The following is a 23,769-nucleotide window of genomic DNA, read 5'->3' on the forward strand; positions in this document are numbered from 1 at the left end:
TGCTCAACTGGCATGTATTGTGCGAATATTCCAAAATCCCCCCAGATCTGAAATACAAAACACTTCTGGTCCTGAGCATTTTGGATAAGGGATACTCAACCAGTACTAAGTCCTGTTTTCAATCCATGAGGATGGCTTCCTTCTCTACTCACATAACTCTAAGTGGAAACAGTCATGCCCTAAGTCAGAGAGGGGATGAGCGATGGAATCTACTTGGAGACTTCTTTCACAGGGGGATGTCTGAAAGGCTTCTTGCCAGTCGAGTGCTGAAAGTCCCTGTGTCTGATGGGAAGCTGCTAGAGAGGTGCATCTTTCAGGTAAGAACACGAAAGGCGGTTCTGATCCACTCTCCAGACACCCATAGGAAATGGATACGAGCTCCTGGTGACCCAAATCCAGCAGCTGGTGCAACCTTCCCTGGGTCTGGCCAAGCTGTGTGAGCAAAAGGGTGAAGAATGTAGACCCTAAACCTGGCCTGTCTGGGCTTTGAATCCAGCTCAGCTATTGACTTATGGTGTGACCTTGGGCATGTCATCGAACCCTTCTGTGCTTCAGTGTCCTCATCTAGAAAATGAAGGTAATAACAGTATTTCTCAGGGTGGTGGCAAAGAATAAATAAATTATCTCATGTCAACAGCTTATGATGGGGCCAGGCACCCAGGAAGCAATCAGTTGGTGTCAGAATTTACTGTGGCTGCTGTGAACAGCCATATTACCAGTCAGTGGCTTTCCTCCCCTCACCCAGGATTTACTAACTACACATTTAACATGTTAGTCGCTTTCAGATTGTCCACATCAAAGCCCTTACTAGGAAGGAAATTCTGCAATCAACATAGAAGACATGGCGGCAAAGCTTGGTGGTAAGAGCGCCATGATGTATAGCTGAGTCTTCAAGAGAGGCTCAGAATTATCTCCTTCAAAGGAAGTTTATCGGCCGGGCGCTGTGGCTCACGCCTGTAATCCTAGCTCTTGGGAGGCCGAGGCGGGCGGATTGCTCGAGGTCAGGAGTTCAAAACCAGCCTGAGCAAGAGCGAGACCCCGTCTCTACTATAAATAGAAAGAAATTAATTGGCCAACTGATATATATATAAAAAAAATTAGCCGGGCATGGTGGCACATGCCTGTAGTCCCAGCTACTCGGGAGGCTGAGGCAGGAGGATCACTCAAGCCCAGGAGTTTGAGGTTGCTGTGAGCTAGGCTGACGCCACGGCACTCACTCTAGCCTGGACAACAAAGTGAGACTCTGTCGCAAAAAAAAAAAAAAAAAAAAAAGGAAGTTTATCTCTGGAGCAGAGATGTGGAAGAAAGAGTTCTGGACTGAGAAGCAGGGGACCCAAGTCCTAGCCCAGTGCCACTTTTCCCACTCTGTGGCCTTGGGCAGGTTGCTTTCCCTCTCTGAGTATGAGTTTTCTCAGTTATAAAATAAAGGGAGCTTTTGGCTGTGAATCTCAGTTCATTTGTGCATAAAAAGGGATGATAAGGACAACATTATCACAGAGTTGCTACAAGGTGTGAACCAAATAACCCATCACTCACTGAGGTGCACGAGATCCTCACCATGGGCCATGAGGCTCTTTGCCATCTGGCTCATGTGTCCCCAGAAGCCACGTCCCCTTCTGCTGCCCACCTTGGTCTCCTTGCTTGCCCCAGGCACACCCCTGCCTTGGGCCTCTGCCCCAGCTATCTCTCTGCCTGGAATGCTCTTTCCCCGGACAGCCCATGGCTCACCCCTCGCTTCCTTCAAGTCTTAGGCTATAATATTTTTCTATAGCAACTACTACTTTCTAGCATAGCACATGATTTCCTTACTTATCCTGATTATTGCTTATTGTCTCTCTCTCCCCAGTCCAAAAATGTAAGTTCCATGAGAGAAGGAATCTCTTTCTGTCTTGTTCCCCTAAGAGCCTGAGAAGAAAAACCTGGCACATAATAGGTGATCAACAGATATTTGATGATTCCTTGAATGAATGAATGAATGAAGAACACTTTGTACACAAAGTCCTCACTAAATTTTTGGCAGCCTTCCTAAATGCAAGAGGGGGACTCCTACTCCTCACACGTTTGCTTTCCATAATGAAGGTTCTTTATCCAAACACTCTGGACCTGTTACCATCCCCCTTATCATCCCATCCTCCCCTGGAAGTGGAATAAAGCACCTGGCAGGCAGGTAACGGCCACTGGTCCATTTCTCAACCATGCTCCTGCAAGAATCACAGCTGTGGTCTCTGCTGTTTTGTCTCCCCCAGTCAGAGTGTGGTAATGGCCCTGGTCCTCGGGGAGCGTCTGCTTTGCAGGCTCCCAGTCCCCCTGTGGTCTCTTCCAGGGCATGTGTGCAGGGCAGGGAGCATTAGAAAGACCACAGAATGAGTGGACTCAAGTCATGCTCTCTAGGCTGGTTCTATCAGTAACAAAGTGGATATTTTGATCTCCACCTGTTTAACTTCTGTGTCTGTCTCAACTGGTTCTGAACTTGGTCAGGTAACAGGGTTGTGCCACTTACTGACCCTTGAAACTCCAACAGCAAACATTCTCAATTTTAAAAAGTAAAGCCTTAGATACCCTGGTTCCAGATTGTCTTTAATCTTGGCCACTCTCCTTGGACACGCTAATTTGTAGATGTTCCACTTGACACACTTCAATCCAACAGGAGTGAAATTCTGCAGTGAAGCTGATGACCCGGGGGAGAGGGGGCTGCTTCTGGCAGGGTACCACTTTGCTATCGGTGCTGTTAAAGATGCATGGCGGTCCCTCTCCCACTGCGGGCTCTTCCTGGACCTGCCATCCACAGAGCCTCACCCACCTTGGATCTGTGACACCTCAGGGCTATGTCTCCTGCTCACACGGGGCTTGATACTCTTCTCCAAGTTGCTAATTTGGTCCATTCTTGTTAGCTGAGATCTTTTAGAAGAAGGTATCTACCATCCAACAAGTTCACTATCACTCCCAGTCTCATGTTATCTCTGACCACAGTAAAATGATAGTGATTGCTTACAAGTCACAGGGATGGGGCCAAGCATTCTCCCTATATTGTTGCATTTACCCTCAAAACAAGCCAATGTTACTCTCCCCCATTTTACAGATGAGGAAACCGAGGTTTTAGAGGTAAAGGGTCTTCATGGTGTAGCTCATAAGTAGCACTACGATTTCCAAAGCATGCACACTGGATGGCCTCTAGGGCTAGTATTTGGGTCTTCATTTATGTCACAAATAAAAATGGAGACAGAATGGGGGTGAGTCCAGAGCCCCCAGGCTCACCACTAGGAACTTCAGTCTGGATGATTTCACCAGGATCCACTGGCACTCTTTGGTGGGATCATTGAACCTACAACTTTATCCAATGGTGTCATCCAACATTCCTCCATCATGTTCCCAAGGAGCTCATGAACAGTTTTCTCAAACACTTTGAGGAAAACCAGAGATGCCTTATTTGTGGTGTTTTCCTCATGAAGTTAATTTGGCTCAACCTCACCTGCTGGATTCTAAGGACCACAGTTCTTCACTTTCTAACTCCTGGCAGAACAGCCTTTGAAACAAACAGCCCAGGGAAACAAGAGATTTAAGGCAGCTAAGACCAACTCTAGCTGAGTGCAGGTACCAGGTTAGGCCCATAGTAAGGCAATGTGTACTTTCTTCAGCCAGTCGGGAGGGGCGGGGGAAGTGGTGCAGGCTAGAGAGAAGCAAACGATTCATTCTGCAAGAGGAGAGCTGCCCAAGCCGACCTGTGCCCCTTCCCACTGTCTCATTCTGGAGATTTAGGCTGCACTCAGCTGAAGTGGCAATCCGACTCCCCTCCCAAAGCATTCAGAAAATGGTGACCGCAAGTCGTCGGGGTATGTGGAAATTAGCAGCTGCCATTTATTAAGCTCTTATTATTTGCCAAGCATTATGCACAGTGCTGGATTTACATGATCTCTTAAAGTGCTTTAAAAATAATTTTTAGCAGTGACTAGGTGTGGTGGCTCATGTCTGTAATCCCAGCACTCTGGGAGGCTGAGGTGGCAGTATTGCTTGAGGTCAGGAGTTCAAGACCAGCCTGAGCAAGAGCAAGACCCCATCTCTACCCAAAATAGAAAATATTAGCCAGGTGTGGTAGTCCTACCTACTCCAGTGGCTGAGGCAGGAGGACAGTTTGACTCCAGGAGTTTGAGGCTGCAGCACGCTATGATGACACCACTGCACTCTAGCCCGGGTGATAGAGCAAGGCTCTGTCGCAAAAAAAAAAAAAAAAAAAAAAAAATTGGCAGAGAAATACATGCCCTTGGTCAAAACACTACAGTGGTTTATAATAAAAACTATCAGCTTATAATGAAATCTAGTCCCCTACCCCTACTTCAAAATACTCCCCAAAGGCAACCTTTTCTAATTCTTTCTGTTTCTAGTTCTTTGGGTAGAGACTCTATTAAGTACAGGACTTCGTTTAACCTTCAAAAACATTGGATGATGTAGATACAATGATCACTCTGCTTTCTAGATGATGAAATGGCGGCACAGAGTGGCCAAAGGTCACGCAGCTGGCACGGGCGGAGCCAGGATTCACATGGCTTCTGCTTCTGCCCAGGCCCTGCTCTCAAACTCCAGGCCTGGTGTGTGAGGTAAGGAGATGGCTCCAGGCCGTCAGGCACCCAGGCCCACTGGGCTTCCGGGGCACCTGTTGTCCAAAAGCACTCACAGGGGGCAGAGCTAACCAGCATATGGGATTACACACAAGCGACTTTTATTTTCTCTGGGAGGTTTGTTTTCAACTCCTCTTTCTTTCTTTTTTTTTGAGACACAGTCTCACTCTGTTGCCTTGGCTAGAGTGCCGTGGCGTCAGCCTAGCTCACAGCAACCTCAAACTCCTGGCCTCAAGCAATCCTTCTGTCTCAGCCTCCTGAGTAGTAGGGACTACAGACACGTGCCACCAAGCCCGGCTAATTTTTCCTATTTTTAGTTGTTTGGCTAATTTCTTTCTATTTATAGTAGAAAGGCGGTCTCGCTCTTGCTCAGGCTGGTCTCCAACTCCTGAGCTCAAGCAATCCTCCCACCTCGGCTTCCCAGAGTGCTAGGATTACAGGCGTGAGCCACCACGCCGGCCTCAACTCCTCTTTCTAGTATATTTGGGCTTGTCCTCCTGCAGCCACTGCAGATATCTCTGACTTTTCTGTTACGGTACAACTGCCAGCATGACTTCTTGAGCTGAGTCTCCTGGGCCCTTCTGTTCCTTCCCAGGAAGCCTGCAACTTCCTGTCTCTCCTCTTGTGAGATGGAACTAATGGCATTTATCACCATCTCTGTTAGGAGGTTGCAAAAAAAAAAAAAAAAAAAAAACAGTCCCTTCCAGATTCAGCTTTTATAAGGAATGTTTTCTCTTTGCTTAATGGCTATAGCTATTGCTTGAGAAAATGTGTGTGCAACACAAAATGGAACAACCATATCTGGAACTAGTAGGGCTAGTGGTTAGGAGCTCCAATCAGACTAGCCAGGTTCAAATATTGGTAAGGACATTCACTTACTAGCTCTGGTAATCGGACAAGTCACTCTTTTCTCTATAACTGATTCCTCACCTATAAACCTGGAAGGGGCGTGGTGAGAATTACGGATTATAAATTACAAATTACATGGGTTAACAGATATGCTTTGAACTATCTTGACCGGTGCTCTATGTGATTATTACTTATTGGCATTATTGTTGTTTAGCACCCTGAAGTTTACCTGAGGCATATACACACATCGTATGTGGTTCTCACATCTATGAGAAGTCAGGACAGAAATGATCATTAATCACTCAAAGGAATTTAAAGGTATAATTATTGGCCCCGTTTTATTGATGAGTAAGTAAACTGAAAAAAGGTAAGTGACCTGCCCAAAGTGACAGGATGGTTCAGAGTCAGAAGCAGGCACTAAGGCTCATTCAACCTCTCCAACTAACAAGACTGGGTGGCCCTGGGCAAGTAACAGTACCTCTCTGAGCCTCACTTGTGAAATAAGAAGTAAAGCCAAGGCCTCAGCACCACATTCTCTATTTGCGGGACAATAAACACAGAAGTTAAGAGATGGTGTCCAGAGCCAGATTCTGGACTTAAATTAGGGGTCTTCTACTTACCACCTGCAGGACTTTGAGCAAATCACTCACTCTCCCTGTACCTCAGTTCCCTCATCTGCAAAATGAGGCTAATGGTAGTATTGCCCTAGAAGGTGCTTATATGTCTCAGAAGAAAGCCCAGCACGTGGAGGCACATAGTAAGCATCGGTTATTACCACAGATTTTCATGTGGCCAGCCTGGCCTCCCCCACACACCCTTGGTCAACCCTGAGCCCTGTGAGTCATCACCATGATCTCGCTCGTGTTCACGGCATTACATGTGGTTGCTATGAATCCCCGCCTGGGTGGTCTTGGGCAGGAGCATTGAGTTCCCCACCTAAACTAAAAGAGCCACTTCCAAGTGCCTAACACTTCAACTTGAATGGGAAACTCTATTTTTCCATTTCTATCTATAACACTGATTATAGCGTTTTCACCTTCCTTCCCATGCAGTCTGGAAATCCTCAACAAATGTCAAAAAGAATTCCCCGAGTCAACAAATAAGTAATATTATTAAAACTCTTAGGAGTGAACCATTTCCTCCATTACCAGGGGCTTAAAGGGATAATATTTTCAATTACATTATTCAATAAATATGCTGGTTAGGGCCCAAGCAATGTTGCTATAATTTGCAGTTAATAGGTCAGTGGTTCATTCATTCAATTGGAAAATATCTGCGCCTGCCCACGAGGAGCCAGGCATTGTCCCAGGCTTTGATGATCCAACAATGACAACAGCAGCAGCAGCTGCAGCAGCTCCTACTCACCAAGTGCCTACTGCATCAGATCCCACCCTTCTCCACCCCGAGGACTGTTTCAGGGGCATCTGTGCCCTCTATCCTCTATCAGTGAGTTCTACCAGTGGGAGGAACTGGCTCGAGATCGGAAGGTCAAAGGACAAGTAGGTCTGGGTATTTATCCCCATTTCCCCACTCCCATCACGAGACCCTGAGAAAATTACTTAATCTTTTAGGGCCTCAGGTTTCCCATCTGTGAAATGGGGCCAATAGTATTAATAATACCCCATAGTTGTGGCTTAAATGAGTTACCATGTTTAGAACCATGCCTGGCCATAAGAGGCACATGGTAAATGCCAGCCCTTACTCTTTATCATCATTTGGGACAGTCACTCTCCTACAGCTACGCCTCTGGAGTTCCAACGGCCACCCTCATCTTGCCGCATTGGGTCTGGGGGAGGGTAGGACTTACAGCTGTCGCCAGCCCGGTGCTCCCTGAGACCTTGTTGGCTCCTCTGCAATCAGTCCCTTCATGACCTCAGCCCTCACCACTGCATCTGTGTGTACCACCTCTCTTCTGCTGGGACCCTAACGCAGATGCCTGTCCGAACTGTGTTCTGGGCAGTGTTCACGAGTTGTCTCTAATGCAATACCCCTGTGAATTGAAAGCACCCTCTCTAATGCATGCGGTAAGGGAAGTCTTATTGTGCCCATTTCTACAGATAGGAAAACTGAGACATAAAGTTCAACTCAAGCCCCACAATTTTAGGAAGTAGGTAAGCTGAGTTTCAGATTCAGGACTAGTTATCAAATCCAGGCCTTAGCTTCAATGCCCAGTGAAAATCATACATTCATCCTTGACTTCCCCAAACCTTGCAGACAAGTAAAAAGGCAATTACAATTGTGATGACTACTCTGATAGGAATAAGAACAGGAAGCTTCACCAAGGCCAAGGGCTCCTGGGAGTAGGGATGGGAGTGGTAGTCATAGATGGCTTCCTGGAGGAGGTGATATTAAACAGACTCATGAGAACTGGGGTATCACTCTGGCAACAAGGAAGAAGGGCTAGAATGTGCAAAGGTGCAGAGAGGGAAGAGTGAAAGAGAGAAGTGTTTTTTTTTTTTTTTTTTTAGGTGCTACAAGGAGCTCAAGAATCCTGGAGCAGAGAACTCAAGGCAGGGGCCAGGGAGGAGTAGTTGTAAGGTAGTTTTAAGAGATGAGGCTGGTTCCCAGTGACAAAGAGCCTTGAACGCCAACCTGCAGAGATGCGACTTAGACATTTTGATGGAGATGTCTGTAGAGATGATGCTTACAGGGGCTGTTCTGACAATCTGTCCCTAACCACCAGCTCCTTTGGGACAGAACGTCTTAATTTTTACCTCAAACCTTCAAACCTAGCATGGAGCTCTGTGTACAACAGTGCTCCATAAATGGGACTGACAATTAAAAAAGAATGAGCGCTGAGAGGTGGTCCTTTGAGTCAGCAGCACATGCTGCCAGGGCTGGGCCATATCCCCCTGCCCCTCCCACCTCAGTGCACATCAGCCTCCCTTCTAACTGCAGCACCTGTGTTTTCTTGCCTGGGGGGCTCCCCCCACCCCGAGTTCCAGGGCCCACTTTGCTTCCCATAGGCCTGCAGTGTGGGGGAATGTCATCCCTCCAGGGAGCACCCCCGGCCAGTGAGCAATGGGAGTGGTGTATAAGTTCCGCTGAGGCATGTGGCCTCCACCGGTGCCCAGAGCTCCCCACAGGGATTGGGCCCCAGCTGCCCGCCACTGTCACCTGCTTATTGACAATCCATGTCCTGGCTGCCTTCTCTCCCTGTCTCACCTCCTGGCTCCCCCACAAGAGCTGCCTTCACTTTTTTTGTTTGTTTGTTTGTTTACCTCCTGCTCTTTTCCTTTCTTTCTTTTTACATGTCAGAATATTATGGGGGCACAAATGATTTGGTTCCATAAATTGCGTTTGTACCATGCTCATCCCCCAGATTGTGTGCATGGCACTCGTTCCTTGACTTCTCATGTCAGCTGTTTGCACTGGACTCTTTGCCTTGAGGTCTGATTCTGGGGAACCCAAACTGAGAATCAGTCTTGGTTTCATGGAATGGAAAAGCATGAAACGAAGAGATTTTAGATGTAACCTTCCAGGCACAGGAACCCATGGAGTCTACAGCTGGGTAGTTTATCCTGTGCACAGGAAGAGACTACAGAGGGGCTGCTGTGTGCACAAAGGAAACCCCTGGCCCTGCGTTCTAGTCGCAGGTCTGGACACAGCATTGTATGTTGGAAAGAACATGGGCTTTCAAGACAGACAGACCTGGGTTTGAGTCCACGCTGGGCTACAAGCAGGTGGGTGACCCTGAGGGAGTTAGGAGTTAGGTGACCTTCCAGAACCTCAGTTTCCTCGGCTGGGAAATGGCAGCCACACCTACTGTGCAGGGTTGTGATGATGTTCAAGCAACAAAATGTAATGAAAGCTCTCACTGAGACATTGGGCTTCTTTCTAGTATCTTCTCAGGCACTGATTATTCTATGTTCTCACTGCTTTCTGCACACCTCTGGTCCAGCAGTGATCTCATGGTACAGGCCCTCCATGCACCTGCACGTTGCCTCCCAGGAGACCAGAGACTCCGGGAAGATGGGGCCAAGTTCTAGTCACCTTTGCATCCTCAGCATTCAGCACCACACCTGGCATGTGGCAAGCACTTAATGAATGTTGTTAAGAGACTGAATGATAAAAATGAAAGAATCCATACAAAAACACCAGTGACGATGGGATTCTAGAGCATTTGTTCATTCACTGATTCTCACACAATACTGAGTGTCTGCTAGGCACCAGGCACTATTCTGTGTGCTGACAGATGACAACACAACTGTGGCCAGAGCCCACCCTTCTTCTCCACTGGGGGCTTAACCTCCAGGGGAGACAGCAGGGAGCCCCGACAAGGCTGGCCAGCAGCACCCACCCTCCACAGCTTCTGATTTAACCACTGGGGTGGGGCTGGGCACTGGGATGTTGAATAGCTTCTCGGGGGAGGATATTGCCCTACTGGGCAGAGCTCTACAGGGATCAAGAAAGAGAACAAGCCCACTCCAGAGCACATAGAGGGCTGTAAAGAAAGTAAAACAGGAGGTGGGATTTAGCCTAGGGGTTCTCAATGGCAGATGAGGGTGTTGGGATAATTTTACCTCCTGGAGGACATTTGGCAAAATCTGGAGACACTTTTGATTGTCACAACTGGAGGGAAGGTGCTGCTGGCATCTAGTTGTCAGAGGCTAGAGATGCTGCTAAACACCCCACGATGCATAGGATAGACCCCTCTCAGCCCCCCTTCCCGCCCCCCCCCCAGCAAAGAATTATCCAGGCCCAAATGAGCAGAGACAGAAATCCTGATCAAGAGGGACAAGAAGCAGGGACTGCTTCAGGGAAGGCTTCTCCTCGGAGGTGACAGGGAGCTGAGACCTGAAGGAGCAAGACGTGAATTCCAGCAAGAGCCTATGAAAGAAGCGATGGAGGACACGGAACCCGAAGTGAGCCAGTGTCACCATGGGTCTGGGACAAAGAGACACCAAATGGTTAAACTGCCAAGTCTGGCTCACACCTACCTACCAACCTAAGAAAAATGCTGGCACCTCTGCTGCCAATGGGGTTGTTTGTTAGGGGGGCGGAGGAGGGAGAGGGAAATCCGGTTGCCTTTGCTTGGCTACTTTCACTTTTACGTCCCCACCCCCTTTCCAGGCTCAGAATAGGAAAGGGGGTTAGAGAGGGAGTTTCGCTCAGACCAGGTCCCCAACACCACCTTCAGGCTCACTGACTCTTCTGTTCCCAAAGCATCTCCTACTGCCACCCGCTGGTCCCCAAGAGCTCTAACCTGGGGGCAAAGTCAGGGTTCTCAGGAGACAGCCTGCCAGCCTCCTCCGGCCCTGGAAAAAGTGACTTTTCAAAAGAAACAGAGATCCACAGAGCAGTAAATAAACACAGCATTCCAGAGGAGGAGGGGTGGGAAGGGCAGCCCCTGCCAGCTCAGCCCCTCACGGACATGCCCCAGTGACTTTCCAGCCAGGCCTCTCCTGCCCCAACCCAGCCCCCTCTCTCCCTGTCTCTCCCTTCTCTATAAATCAGTCACACACCCACTGCCTTGGGATCCCCTGGCCTGGGCTAGCAGGAGCCACGCAGAGCAGCCTGCTTGCTCAACACCACGTGGGCTTTCCAAGGGAACGTCACGTCAGTTCTGGGGGCACACTGTGGGTGGACAGCCAAGTCCTTTCATACAAGGCTTCCAGAAAGGCCTGAGTCAACAGGCTGTTTGCTGGAGCCAGGGCGGCAGTGAGCCTCTGACAGGCAGTCTTACCTGCAGAGACCCTGCCCACCTGGGACTGGAGGAGTGAACCCCGCCGGCAGACTGCAGAGAAGCGTGACTTGGAGACTGTAAGGTCATCTCTACTTTACAAGTCAGGAAACTGAGGCCAGAGAGGGCCTGAATGAATTACTCGAAGTTAGCAGCTGTGGGTGGCTGGGCAGGGTGACCAAAGGTCTCCTGACCCCCGCTTGTGTACGGAATTTCTCTCAGGCCACATACTTATTCCAGAATTGTAGAAAAGTTCCATGTCAGCTCATCCAAACAGAAAGAGACTGTCTGGCACTGGCAGCCATCTTCCCTCGGATGTGCGCTGGGGGCAGGGGAGGACACTGTGAGCCGTCTCTGCTTCCTTAGTCTCGTGGCTTCTCTTCCGAAGTGAAAACAGCTCCCTGTGCTCCCAGGGTCCTTGCATATAAGCCCCATGTTAAAATCCTGTTCATGAGGACATTTGTCAAGTCTCAACTTATAAAAACTTCATTTCACAAAAAGAGTCATTATGAGAAATTTGCAAGAATATGTTTACTTAAGTATTTTATTAAAAATGGTAATTTGCTCAATATGCCCTGTGAATTTTATTACAGATACTCATAATGAAGTAAGTAATTAGCAATAAATAGCCTCTTTCTACAAACCCAGAATTAGGAATTTTTTCATGGATTATTTTAAACAAACTGCCAAATGCTACAAAAACATATAGCCTCCCCATTCACTGAAAGCCTTGATGTGCAGAGTTGCTTATCTGCAACTTGAAACATATAAAACAGACCATCAGCTTCGATGAGTATTTTATACTGTTGGAGTTGTACACAAATACCTGTGCGCTGTCGAACAAAACACTCAAAAAGATTAAACTTTTCAGCTACATTGCGTTTTGGCTGCGTGTGTGTGTGTGTGTGCGCGCGCGCGCGCACGCGCGCGTGTGTGTACCTGTCTACACATGTGATAACGCCACTGGTAGGTTTTGTTTTGTTTTAACAACTCTTGCAGGCAAGTTCTCCACATGGTTTTGGGAGGGAGAAAATGTTCTTTGTTCTTTAGCTCCTGCCTTCTGCCCCCTCCTCCCCTTCCTTCCCTCCCCTGGGAAAAGACTTTTTAGTAACCACTAGCTATTCTCATGATTAACTCAAGCACTTGCTGTTAACCTGCATTTAGACTTAGCACATAGTGCAAAGATGTTTAATCAGTTGCCAGGACAAATCACCAATATGCCAAGTCTCCAACTGCTTGTGTGTCCCACATAAGGGTCAGTGTGGGTCCACCAGCACTGCCTGGCTCAGGAATTCCACAAATATTTCCTGAGCACCTACTCTACATGACGGGTGGCCATGACAGCCTGGGGGCTCCACTAGGCTGTCAGGGACACAGATACTCCCACGAGGTCTTTGCAGAAGCCAAGGGCTGCCCACATGGCACCAGCTTCCTTTGGGAGCACCTAACAGAGCAGAAAAGCCAAGGGCTACCACGACTCTGGCTACAGCTACTCTGCAAACCCAGGACAGGGGAAGAGGACAGGATGGGGCCGGGGCTGGGATCAAAGGGACATAATGGTGACTGGTGTCTTCTGTGGTCAAGGCCATCTGAACTGCAGAACAGACTGACTCTGGCTGCACTCGATGAGCTTGGAGGAACCAAAGAGAATTTTCCTTTCTCAAAAGTAAATTCCATTGCCCATTTCTCCTATACAGCAAAGGGACAGGATTCTGCAGAACCTCAGAAAGAGGGGAGTTTGCTGTGCCTTGGGATACAGTCTGGTTGCCCAGCCCGAGACCTTCTCAGTCAGAGAGCCCGAGCCTTGCAGGCAGGCTTCCTCACTGGGTTTCCAGCCGGCCAAGGACCACAGCTGAGTCTTCTACTCCATGGAGATAATCAAGTCACAGTGTTAGTCTGGAAGAAACTCCAACATTTAAACCATGAGCTAAAAAAAAAAAAAAAATCTGAAGTTCACCTAAAGATTATTTAATAGACATACTTCTCTGGAATTTCCCCTGCTTCCAACCCCACCTCATTTTAAATGATTAACTTTGTCATAGAACTTTGCATGAAATTCTGATACTAAAATCAAACAAGAAAATAACAAATAGTGAAGCACGAGCAAAACACAGGGTGCTCGCTCAGGTTCCACTGCTCGTTACTTTGTGCGTGTCATTGACCTTCTCTGTGACACCTCCCTGAACCCTTGGAGCTCAGGGGACAGATGAGGCTTGTGTCATCTCTTGCCCTGGGCACTACTGGTGGCGACAAGGATCAAAAGAAAAGGCTTGTTGTCAAAAGGGCTAGGAGTGGAAAACATCATATCCTGAACATTCCTCTGCGCAAGTGTAGGAGGGAGGGACACGGCTGTTGTCACTGATACCGTTTGTTGTTCTGGAGCGAACTTTAACACGGAAACATTTTAAAGCAGGAGAGGGACCCCGGGCCATTCACGACATAGAGAGAGGCTCGATTTCCTCTCTGATAAAACCCCCTAGGAGATCTCAAATGCTGGCTTTAATATTGGTTCACTAACTGTTCACCACAGGAACTAGTGCAGAGCTGGTAAACAGCAAATGCTTGGCTGGTTAATCACAGGATCGGTTGGTTGAAGAGGGTCCCCACTTCCAGAGCTGAGCCCATCTGCCACATGCAATGTTTTCGGAGCCAAAATTCAAACACGCAACCATTCTCGAGCAGGATGCTGAGATCAAGTTCTGAAGTTACCTTTAAAGGACATTTTTTAAAAATCTAGCAATTTTGACAGAGCAATAAATAAGTCTAGACTGAAAGCACTTACCACTGTAGTGCCCTCGTGTTCAGCCTGACACATAGTAGGGACACAGAGCAGGTGCTCGAATATTTCCCGCATGAATAAACAAAGTGTTCAGCATCCCTAACACTTCTGACACACCCGGAATGTACAGGCGTAGCTGAATACACAAAAAGCTTTCAAGCACTGCTGTTTAATCCCTGGCCTTTTCTCTAACCCCCACCGCCCTCCCAACCTCACAAAGGGCGTTGGGTTTAGAATCAGCTAGACCTGCCAGCGAAGCCGGGCTCTGCCCCTTTCTAGCTGTGTTGCTTCATCCCTCTGGGCCTCAGTTTCCTCATCACCTCCATAGAGATAATCAGGCCTCGCTTGGGAGGAAAGTAAGCGTAAGACCTCATGGGCGAGTTGGGTGGAGTGTGCAAATTAATCCAAGTAGTTCTGAGAATCAGCCTGGCACATGGAACCCTCTTGGTAAATGTTAGCCATTAGCATTACTATTGTTATGCTCTGCTCGGCATCATTAGTGCTTGGCAGTAATTAGAGGCTCATTAAATGTTAATTTTCTTTATGCAGACTGGATGCTCGATGTAAAACCAACTGCAATGGTATTCAACATGTAAGAAAGGTAAATAGCCTGTAAACATTTTTTGTAATGTTCGGTGGCCTTTCAGGTCCCCAGAACTGCTCCTCCACGTCCCATTGGGAGGGACAAGTGGGTGCTGGCCTTAGAGCCAGAAATGGTGCTGGACTAAGTGTGAGGAAGTCTCCATTTAGGTCTGGGCTTTGCCACTGATACTCGTCAGCCTGGTTCCCAATCCATGTCCTGATTCTAGAAGAGCGGCACCCTATTAGAGGCAGAAGGGAACTTCTTTCTGGTTGCCTCACTGCACAGAGAAGAGGACAGCGCTGAGAGGAGCAATGCTCGGAAGCAGCACAGCCTGGACAGAAACACGTCCTACTCGCCAGACTGACATGTGCTCCCTCCACACTGTCCAGGCTCCCTGCGGTTAGGCAGGGTTGTATGAGCAGAAGTAACACCTTTAAAAAGTAGGAATGTCCCCTTTTCATTTCTCTTCCTCTGCTCCAGCAGCCTGGAAGTCAATTATTTCAAATGATGCTACAGAATTTTGGCAGTTTGGATCCCTAGGTTACAGCTTGGAAGAAAGCTACCCTGGAGAGCTGCTGTCCTTCAGTGGGCTTCATGAGAGTAAGAAATAAACCTTGCTCTATTAAGCCATTGGGACATAGGGGCTTATCTGTCACTGCAGCATAGCTTAGCCTAACCTGACTACTCATATATCTCATCCAGTCCTAGAGGTTTCATGCACCGTTGTCACAGAATGGCCTGTTATTCTCTATTACTTAAACACGCACATGCACACACACACACACACACACACACACAAGCATGAGATGGAAATCCCAACAAGACCACTTTCCCTACTATACAAGATGGCCCAGTAAGATTATTAAGATTTATTAATAATAAAGTTAGCCTTCTCTCTCTCATAAGTATTTTTTTTCTTATCTCCCCAGAGGGAAAAATATTGGTGACAGAACTGTGAGGGGACAAGTATCTTGAGGATGACAAGCTGCAGTGCTAAGAAGCACCTTCGGAAGGAAAGGGAAAGATGCCCCATTACTAGGTCCAGTTGTGTGGTGCTTCATAAGCAAAATCTTAAACTCTGGAGGGGAGACACGGCCAGTGTCTCTGTATCCTACTTGCTAAGGACTTAACACAGATCTTAATATCCTTTATATAATATCCTTGCACCACGGAGGGGCAAGAACATAAGTTCTGATGTCACTTAGACCCAGTTTTAAATCCAACCTCTGCCTTTTACTGTGTAACTCAGGCAAGTTAATTTCTTGAAGCCTCAATTTCCTCATATGTAAAATGGGTATAAAAATTTTTACCAAGTAGGGGAGTTGGGAGAATTTAATATCATAAAACAAGGTACACTATACAATGTGCTTGGCTCAATGGCTGGCATATAGGCTGCACGCAATACACTTGTTTCCTTTTTTGTTACCACTTTCAAAGTAGAGTTTGGTCTCAGGTTCAGACTCTTATCAAAAAAAAGTTTAACATTAGAAGTAGCAGGAAGACCCTGCAAGGACAGCTGTGACACTATTCTATGTGCCACATGGGAAGGTGAACATGGTACTCTCGAGAGGACACAAAGGATATGGTCAAGCCAAAGGGGGGGAGTGGACCCAGGTTGCACTTGGAGGCCACATGTCAGGACGAGGCAGTGACGTCGGGCCAGGGAGGCAGGCAGGTTGGCAGAGGTTGGCCAAGAGACCCTGAACTTGGGACAAAGCTCGCTTGGGACAGAAGCTGCCTTGACTGCTTCCTGTTACAAAACAGTCCCCTGACTGTCCTTCCAGGCTGTGGCAAGGACCTGCCAGCAGGGGCAGCAGTGAGCAGCAACTCATGCTACACCTGTGCTAACCCAGGAGCACAGACCTCCAGGCAGGCTCTTGTGAAAGAGCCACTTATTCATCTGACCATCCAATCAGTCCACATTCACCGTGAACCTGCAAAGTGGGCCAGCCCTGTGCTGGTGCTGGGAACACACAAATAAACAGGAAGCTCTTCCTTGGGGTGGAGGGGTGGCTCATAGATTTTCAGGGAGGCAGATGCACAAAGAGATCAAAATCCATGAGCTAAAATTTCGAACAGGTTATTTCCACGGCATACTGGCCTCTTAGAGGAGAGAAAGAAAATAGCTCTAGAGCAGAAATAAGTAGGTTTTGCTGAGCTTGGGACATGAGTCTTTCCAGGGAGAAGGATTAAAAGGGGAGAGGGGATGGTACATTTGGGGTTCGGGGGTCAATCTGAAATGACTGGAGTGTAGGGTACATGGCAGAGGGGGAAGGAGTAACATATGCCTGGTGGGTAGGTCAGCTCTCAAATAGCCACCATGCCTGGGTCAGGAACTTGGCCTTGATCCTATGGGTCAGAAGTTACTAACTGGCAGCCTGCAAGTAGACTGGAGAATCTGTTAAACATTTTTTGAATACCTTTAGCCTAGGCATATGCTTTCTAATGGACCTACTCCCACCACTTCCTACCATTCTATACTTGAACTCTTCACTCATTCACGCTTCCTACAGAGCCCTTACATGCATTTGGGTTTGTGACCCTGGGCAACCAATGACAAGGGGAGGTTTTTAGGTCAGTGAAACATGAACAAATTTGGTGTTTCAGAACCACATGTCAGTGGAGTTTAGGGAGGGAGAGGCTGGTAACAGATGATACAATATGTATTCCTTCCAGTAAGACTTCCTCTTTCCCTCTTATTGAAAAAAAAAAAAAGATGCAAAAAATCTACTCTAGAAGAGTCTCTCTTATTTTTGTGTAGTTAGGCCCAGCATGATGTCACCCTCCTATTTCAACACATGTAGCCTTTCTTTTATTTAATTCTATTTATCAATTCAATAGCCATTCATTGAGTAACCCCTCAGTCAAGGCTGGGTGCTCAGGCAGCAGGGGGTGGGGCTGGGTTGTGGGAATATGCATAAAGAGTTCAGCAAACTCAAGGTCTCATTATGACACCCACACACATGAGAGCACGGGTGGACAGGACAAGACAGCAGGCTTCTGAGACACATGGGGACCCTACAGCACAGATGGGTCACGCTCAGAGTGGGCCAGCAGGGTGGGTGCCAGGTATGGTGTGTGCACAGGGCTGGGAGGGCAGCAGTGGAGCTCTGACACCTTTTAGTCCGTGGTCCTGCCAGCAAGCAGCCTTCCCAGGGACAGGGACCCTGAGTTTCTGTTATGAAGAGAGGTGCGTGCATTTAGGCCACATGAAGAATCAAGTGGCCTTCGACCAGTATGAGCAAGAAGGCTCCTGTAATTTCTACCATTTTTGTAACTGACACATTTCCTCTTCATTCAGAAATCTTTTTTTTTTTTTTTTGAGACAGAGTCTCACTCTGTTGCCCAGGCTAGAGTGTTGTGGTGTCAGTCTGACTCACAGCAACCTCAAATTTCTGGGCTCAAGCGATCCTTCTGCCTCAGCCTCCCGAGCAGCTGGCACTACAGGCATGCGCCACTGAGCCCGGCTAATTTTTTCTCTTTATATATTTTAGTTGCCCAGCTAATTTCTTTCTATTTTTAGTAGAGGCAGAGTCTTGCTCTTGCTCAGGCTGGTCTTGAACTCCTGAGCTCAAAAGATCCACCTGCCTCGGCCTCTCAGAGGGCTAGGATCACAGGCGAGAGCCACTGCGCCCGGGCCATTCAGAAATCTTGAAGTTGATTCCCCAAATCTCCTACCACAGAACAATCAGCGTTCCCCTCCCTGACCCAACCCCTGAAAGACCAGCAGGCTCGGCTGTTTATAAACAGCCCAATGAGACAGTCCCTACTTCCAGCTGGAGAAAACCAGGGGGCTGTCCATTTAGCAGAAAGGACCCAAAGCCATCCTGTCCCTGGCTCACCGTGGCTCCCATAAGTATTATCCAGCAGGTATTTTCTCATGTTTGGGGAGCACAGGAATTGTACTCTGGCTTTGGCGATGACAGAGCCATCCACAGCCCAGAGGGGAATTGGTGAGCTAACTGGAGCCAGTGCTGAGCTCCGTGGCTGGGACCCAAGATGCCTGGGTCAGGATCAGCAGGTATGTCCAGTTCCCCTATCTCAGGCCATTTCGTGGTCAGTGGGTGATGACCTCTGTTTTTGTGGAGTGCAGATGGGCTCCCAGTCACATATGCAAGGCATAGGATGTCTCTCAAGCTACAGTGACTCGGAGGCATCCTCGAGGCATATAAGGTCAGAGGTATGTCAGTGACAACAATGACATCAGCCAGCATTTCTAAGGCATGCCTAGGTGCCACGCACCGTGCTAACTTCACAGGTATGATGCCCTGTGATTCTCATAGCAACTCCATGAGCAGTGATTTGAGCTCTGCAAGTCTAGCTAGGCTAGCTGTGGGGAGCTGCAAATGCACAGCTTCTCCAGCCAGACTAAGTACCTTCAGGGAAGGGGCGGCAGCATGGCCATCTTTGTGTCCACCCCCCAACACTGAGCACAGTGCCCTACACTAGGAGCTGGGTGGTGGCACTGGCCAGGGCTAGGCACCCAGGAAGCAAAATTTAAGGAGGCTCTTTTTCTCAGGTGCTGACCCAGCACTTGTATGAGCCTGAGAGTGGGCACCACCTTACATTTTGCACACTGGCTACCTCATTTGCTTTAGCCTAGTTCTGGCTCTGGGTTAGTCCACTATCCAGACTAGTGTGTGAGTCCTGCTCTTTCTCTCTTTCTAGCCATGTGACCCTTCCTTCCTTGTGCCTCAGTTTCCTCATCTAAATTGGGGCTAATGACAATATCAAGAGTTGACAAAGATGTGGTAAAACCAGAACCCTCCTATGCTGCTGATGGGAACATAAAAATGGTGCAGCCACTTTGTAGAAGTTTGGAAGTTTGGAAGCATATGACCCAGCAGTTCCACTCCCAGGTATCTACCTAAGAGAAAGAGAAGCACATGTCTACATAAACACTTGCACACAAATGTTCACAACAGCATTATCATAACTGCCCCAAAGCAGAAACAATCCAGTAGTCCATCAATGGTGAATGGATAACAAAATGTGCTATATTCACACGATGGGATACTACGTGGCAATAAAAAGGAATGAAATACTGATATGTGTTACACTGTAGATGAACCTCAAAAGCATTATGCACGTGAAGGAAGCCAGGCACATAAGACCACATGTTATATGATTCCACCTACATGAAATGCCCAGAGAAGGCAAATCTGTAGAGACAGAAAGTAGGCTAGTGGTTATGCAGGGCTGGGGGGTTGAGAGGCTAGGGAGGGGAATGGAGAGTGGCTGCTAATGGGTACATAGAGTCTCTTTTTGGGATGATAAAAATGGTCTCAAGTCACATTATGGTAATGGTTGCATAATTCTGTAAATATACTAAAATCAATAAATGCTTAAAATGGATGAATTCTGAGTATGTAAATTATATCTCAATAAAGCAATTTTAGAAAATGAGGCTATATAATGCCTATGCACAGAGTTGCACAATGCCTGACACAGGCAGTAAGTATCCTATACATCATACTCGATGCTTGTTATTTTGCTCAAATAAGTATCTCCTGCTCAATTAAAGACTGCCTAAAGTGCCAAAAAGTTCCTTGATTTTTAGGAGGACTTTGGTGGACTAACCTAGGCAGTCCCTTAAGTGATCTGCCTGTGCCCACGCAGGTCTCCCAGTGGGCTACTTCTGGCTGCAGCAGCTGCTGCAGGCACCTGCCTGATGGGGATAAAACTCTTCAAGTCTTGGATTCCAAAACCCTGTGTTGAGTTCTGGCTCTGCCCTTCATATTACCTACTCAGCTGCTGTGCCAATGACATGGGCTACGGTGTGAGGGTATTTGGAGCATTCAATAAATTGGAAAAAACCATGAACGAAGAGGCCCATTGGCAAGCCATGAATGCACTCCCGTCCTCGCTGTTATCCTCAGCGCTGGCTTGTGGCTCAGCCACCTGTTCTAATCCATACAGGAGGCGCCACAGCTCTCTGGCTGGAGCCACAGGTGCGTGGAGGGTAGGAGGGGCTGCACTATCCGGACTTCATGAGGACCAGGTGTGCCATACTACTGCCTGGCTTCCAGAACCCTCGGACAAAGGACTTCCCCATTTTGTGCTTCCTTGTCTGATAAATGGGGATAACAGAATCCCAATATCTCTTAGGACTGCCCAAGGACACTCACAAAAAGCACTTAGAATTGCGCCTACATGTCAGTGAGAGCTACGATGTTGTACGCTGTTGTTCTGGTTAAATGCCAATGACTGTGAACTTCCTGAGGGAAGGGACATTGTTTTCTTCCTCTGGCAGGTGCTCAGTGAGTGCTGACTGGAAAGAGGAACAGAGTGGGGAAGGAAGGTGCACACCTGTGGTGAGCTGGCGGTCAGGGAAGACCTCAGGAAACAGAAGGGCCTTCGCTACACTATAGAGAAGACAGAAAAAAATACACGACCATAGATCATGTAAACTTGGGCCAATTCCCTTATACCTTTCTGGGTTTTCCCAAGCTGGACTAGGGGATCCCTAAGGTTTCTTCCAGCTAGAGCATTCCTTGATCTTACTAATGCACCATGTTGCTATTAGACTCACCCCCCCCCCAATTCCCTTCCAGTAATTCCAGAGAACATCATTCCTTATACCAGGAGATCCATAAATCCCATTTCTACAAAGGCCAAAGTCAGCCACTGTCCAAGTTCACACTGCTGTGAACAGTCCTCGGTCTTTGCAATGTCTCCCATTAACCCACGGCATTGTCAAAACCATTTCCTCTCTGTGGCTCTGTTCCCCCCAGAGCCTTTGCTCTTGGAAACAATGTGAAGTCATGCGGAGGCTTTGAGCTCTCCTGGACTACATGTCTCTGGCAGAAGTTCACCACCGGTTCAGACCAATTTTGTAACACAAAGTTCCCCGGAAGAAAGTAACAGACAGTTCTACAAGAGATAATGAAACAGCAGAGTGCTCCATGAAGAGAGTTTAGGGGAGAACCAGCCTTTAATCTGCTCCTGCCTGGAACCCATCCCTGCTCCTAACTGTCTTGGCCAGAGGGCAGTCTCTTTCTCTGGCTTCGAGCTGTCAGTCTGTACCCCTCTATTCTCTCCTCCCCGCCACACACAAGCAAAGGCACCCCCTGCCTGCCAGTGCTGGCTTCTGGCCCCTCCCTACCCCCTCTCCGGGCCACCACCCACCATAAACAACTCGGCCATGACACCCAGCTCTGACCCAGCTGTGCGCAAATATCTTAAAGGATCCGTTTCCTAAAAGCCAGGGTGCAGCGTACATAAAAACAAGTTAGGAACCGTCCTCCTCCTCAGGCCGTGGAGCTCCCCTGGGCTTCTGACTACACCCAAGGGGCTGGGGGAGCCCGAGATGGCTTTGTCGTTAGAGGGAATCAGCCTAGTCTCATATTTTAAGAACAGCGGGAACGTAATATCAGCTGAAAGGAGTTTTCTGTGCGCTATTTAACTCAATGGCTCTGCAGCTGGAGAGAGCCATAGGCAGACGTGTTATGATTCAAAGGCTCCCAATTACAATGATCCTCTTTTATTGTATAAAAACAGCAACACAACCATTCTCCACCCTCCCTCCGCCTGCTCCCTCCACCCCCGGCCCCATTGGCTGGCGAGGCCAAGGCTCTGCATCTCAACAGCAGCACCCAGATTCTCCTCGGGCTCCAACCCTGCAGTTCCCAGCCCACTGGGGCTCCTTCTCTCCAGACCCCGGGAGGAGAGGGTGGAGAGGGTGCAGTGCCCTGTGGACACTGACAGAGGCTTTAGAATTGTCTCTTTTTTGGGGGGTGCTTGGGGGGAGGCTATAGATACGCATGGGTTTGTAATTCTCTCCTGTTTTGACTAAACGCTGTCTCACACACACGTGCACACACATCCGTGCACACAGGCGCACACCCCTACACCCCTTATTGGAAAAGCAATCGGGCTGTCCCGCAGCACCATCTAAAACCATCCCTTCCCCCCGCCCCTCCCCTTCTGGGCTGATGTGGGGCTGGCCACCTGGAGACTTACATGCAACTTCAGAAAGTTCTGGAACCAGACTCATCTGAGTTCAAATCGTGACTCTGCTACCTTTGCTCTGTGATCTTTAGCAAATACTGAACCTCTCTGAGCTTTCTTTTCCTATCTTTAAAGTGGATTGTACCACTGCTCTTAATTTACTTCTCACGGTCAGATGAAATGACGTAGTGAATGGGAAGCGCTTAGCAAGAGTGCCTAGTAAGTCCTAGGTGCTTAATTTTCGGAGCAGTTGCAGTTCTTAAAATGGCCAACACTGTGTGCTTGTGGTATGTCTGGGTATGTGGGGAGCTTTGTGCATCTGGGTGTGTAGGGAGCTTTGCATTTGTTGAGTTTTGCCAGCCAGAGTAGACAAGGCTGTAGGGGGTGGGATGGCTGTGGGGGCACAAATGCCAGGCCTGCTGAGGAATGTTTTTCTCATCTTTCTGCAACACTGGTTTAAACCGGCACCTCTGTAGTATATGCATGTGTGCATACACACATGCTGCTTCCTCCTTGACTTAGACTTCTGGTCCTTCCTCAGTTTTCTGAAGATGTTTTGGAGCCCAACAGCTGCAGCTGCAGGCATCCAACCAAGCTGAGCAGAACCTGCAGCCCAGGAACTCTCATTCACAATCTTCCCCCTACATTCCTCAACAGCAAGCTCCTTTCTCTCACAAGTGGGCCCTGGGCCCCCAGTAGGGAGGGTTACCTTCCAAAGAAGGAGCTAACTCAATTTCGCCACTTCCCCAGGCCCCAGATACAGGATCTATTCCCCACCCTGAACTTGACAGCAAATGGTTCCCAGAATTTTGCTAGTTTCCCCCTGCAAGATAAACCCAGCATGGGCTTCCCACTCTTCCATCCCAAACCACACCTGTGCACCCCTAAAATATACCTCTTATACTAAAATGAATGCCTGAGCTACACTCCTTAATACTGATCCCCTGTGGATTCTGTTATGTGTTAAATATTATTGCAGAGAAACATTGTGTAACCAGATTTAATCTCTACTAAGTGTTTGTAGTATCAGGGGTAGCAGGGAGAGAAAGAGGAAGAAGGGGTGTGAGCTGTGGCTTTTAACAGGTAAATTGTCCAGGGGCACAGAGAGAGAGATCAGCAAGAAAACTGTTTCTGGCCCTCTCTTCTCTATTCCACTTTAAAGTCTGGGTGAAGACTGTTATACTGTCATCAGGACTGCTCTTCTCCTTGGGGTCTGTTTCACACACATACACACCCATTGCCAATCAACCCCTCTTAAATGCATGATTACAAGCATAAGAACAGGAAACAGATTGTGGGTGGATGTTCTAAC

At 48.1% G+C, this 23,769-nt stretch overlaps 1 protein-coding gene across 12 annotated transcripts in view; it reads right to left on the reverse strand.

Annotated features, from left to right (window-relative positions):
• Nucleotides 1-23,769, reverse strand: part of ZHX2 (zinc fingers and homeoboxes 2) — a 155,064-nt gene that overhangs the window by 125,568 nt on the left and 5,727 nt on the right. For 3 of the 12 annotated variants that reach the window (XR_012920163.1, XM_076005051.1, XM_076005050.1), the window contains exon 2: nucleotides 4,100-4,205. The exons of the other annotated variants lie outside the window; for them this stretch is intronic. The gene's annotated coding sequence lies outside the window, so the exon portion shown is untranslated. The remainder of the gene's footprint in view (nucleotides 1-4,099; nucleotides 4,206-23,769) is intronic. 12 annotated transcript variants of the gene reach the window in all.

Source organism: Microcebus murinus, chromosome 7 (assembly GCF_040939455.1).
Source record: "Microcebus murinus isolate Inina chromosome 7, M.murinus_Inina_mat1.0, whole genome shotgun sequence".
Lineage (NCBI taxonomy): Eukaryota > Metazoa > Chordata > Mammalia > Primates > Cheirogaleidae > Microcebus > Microcebus murinus.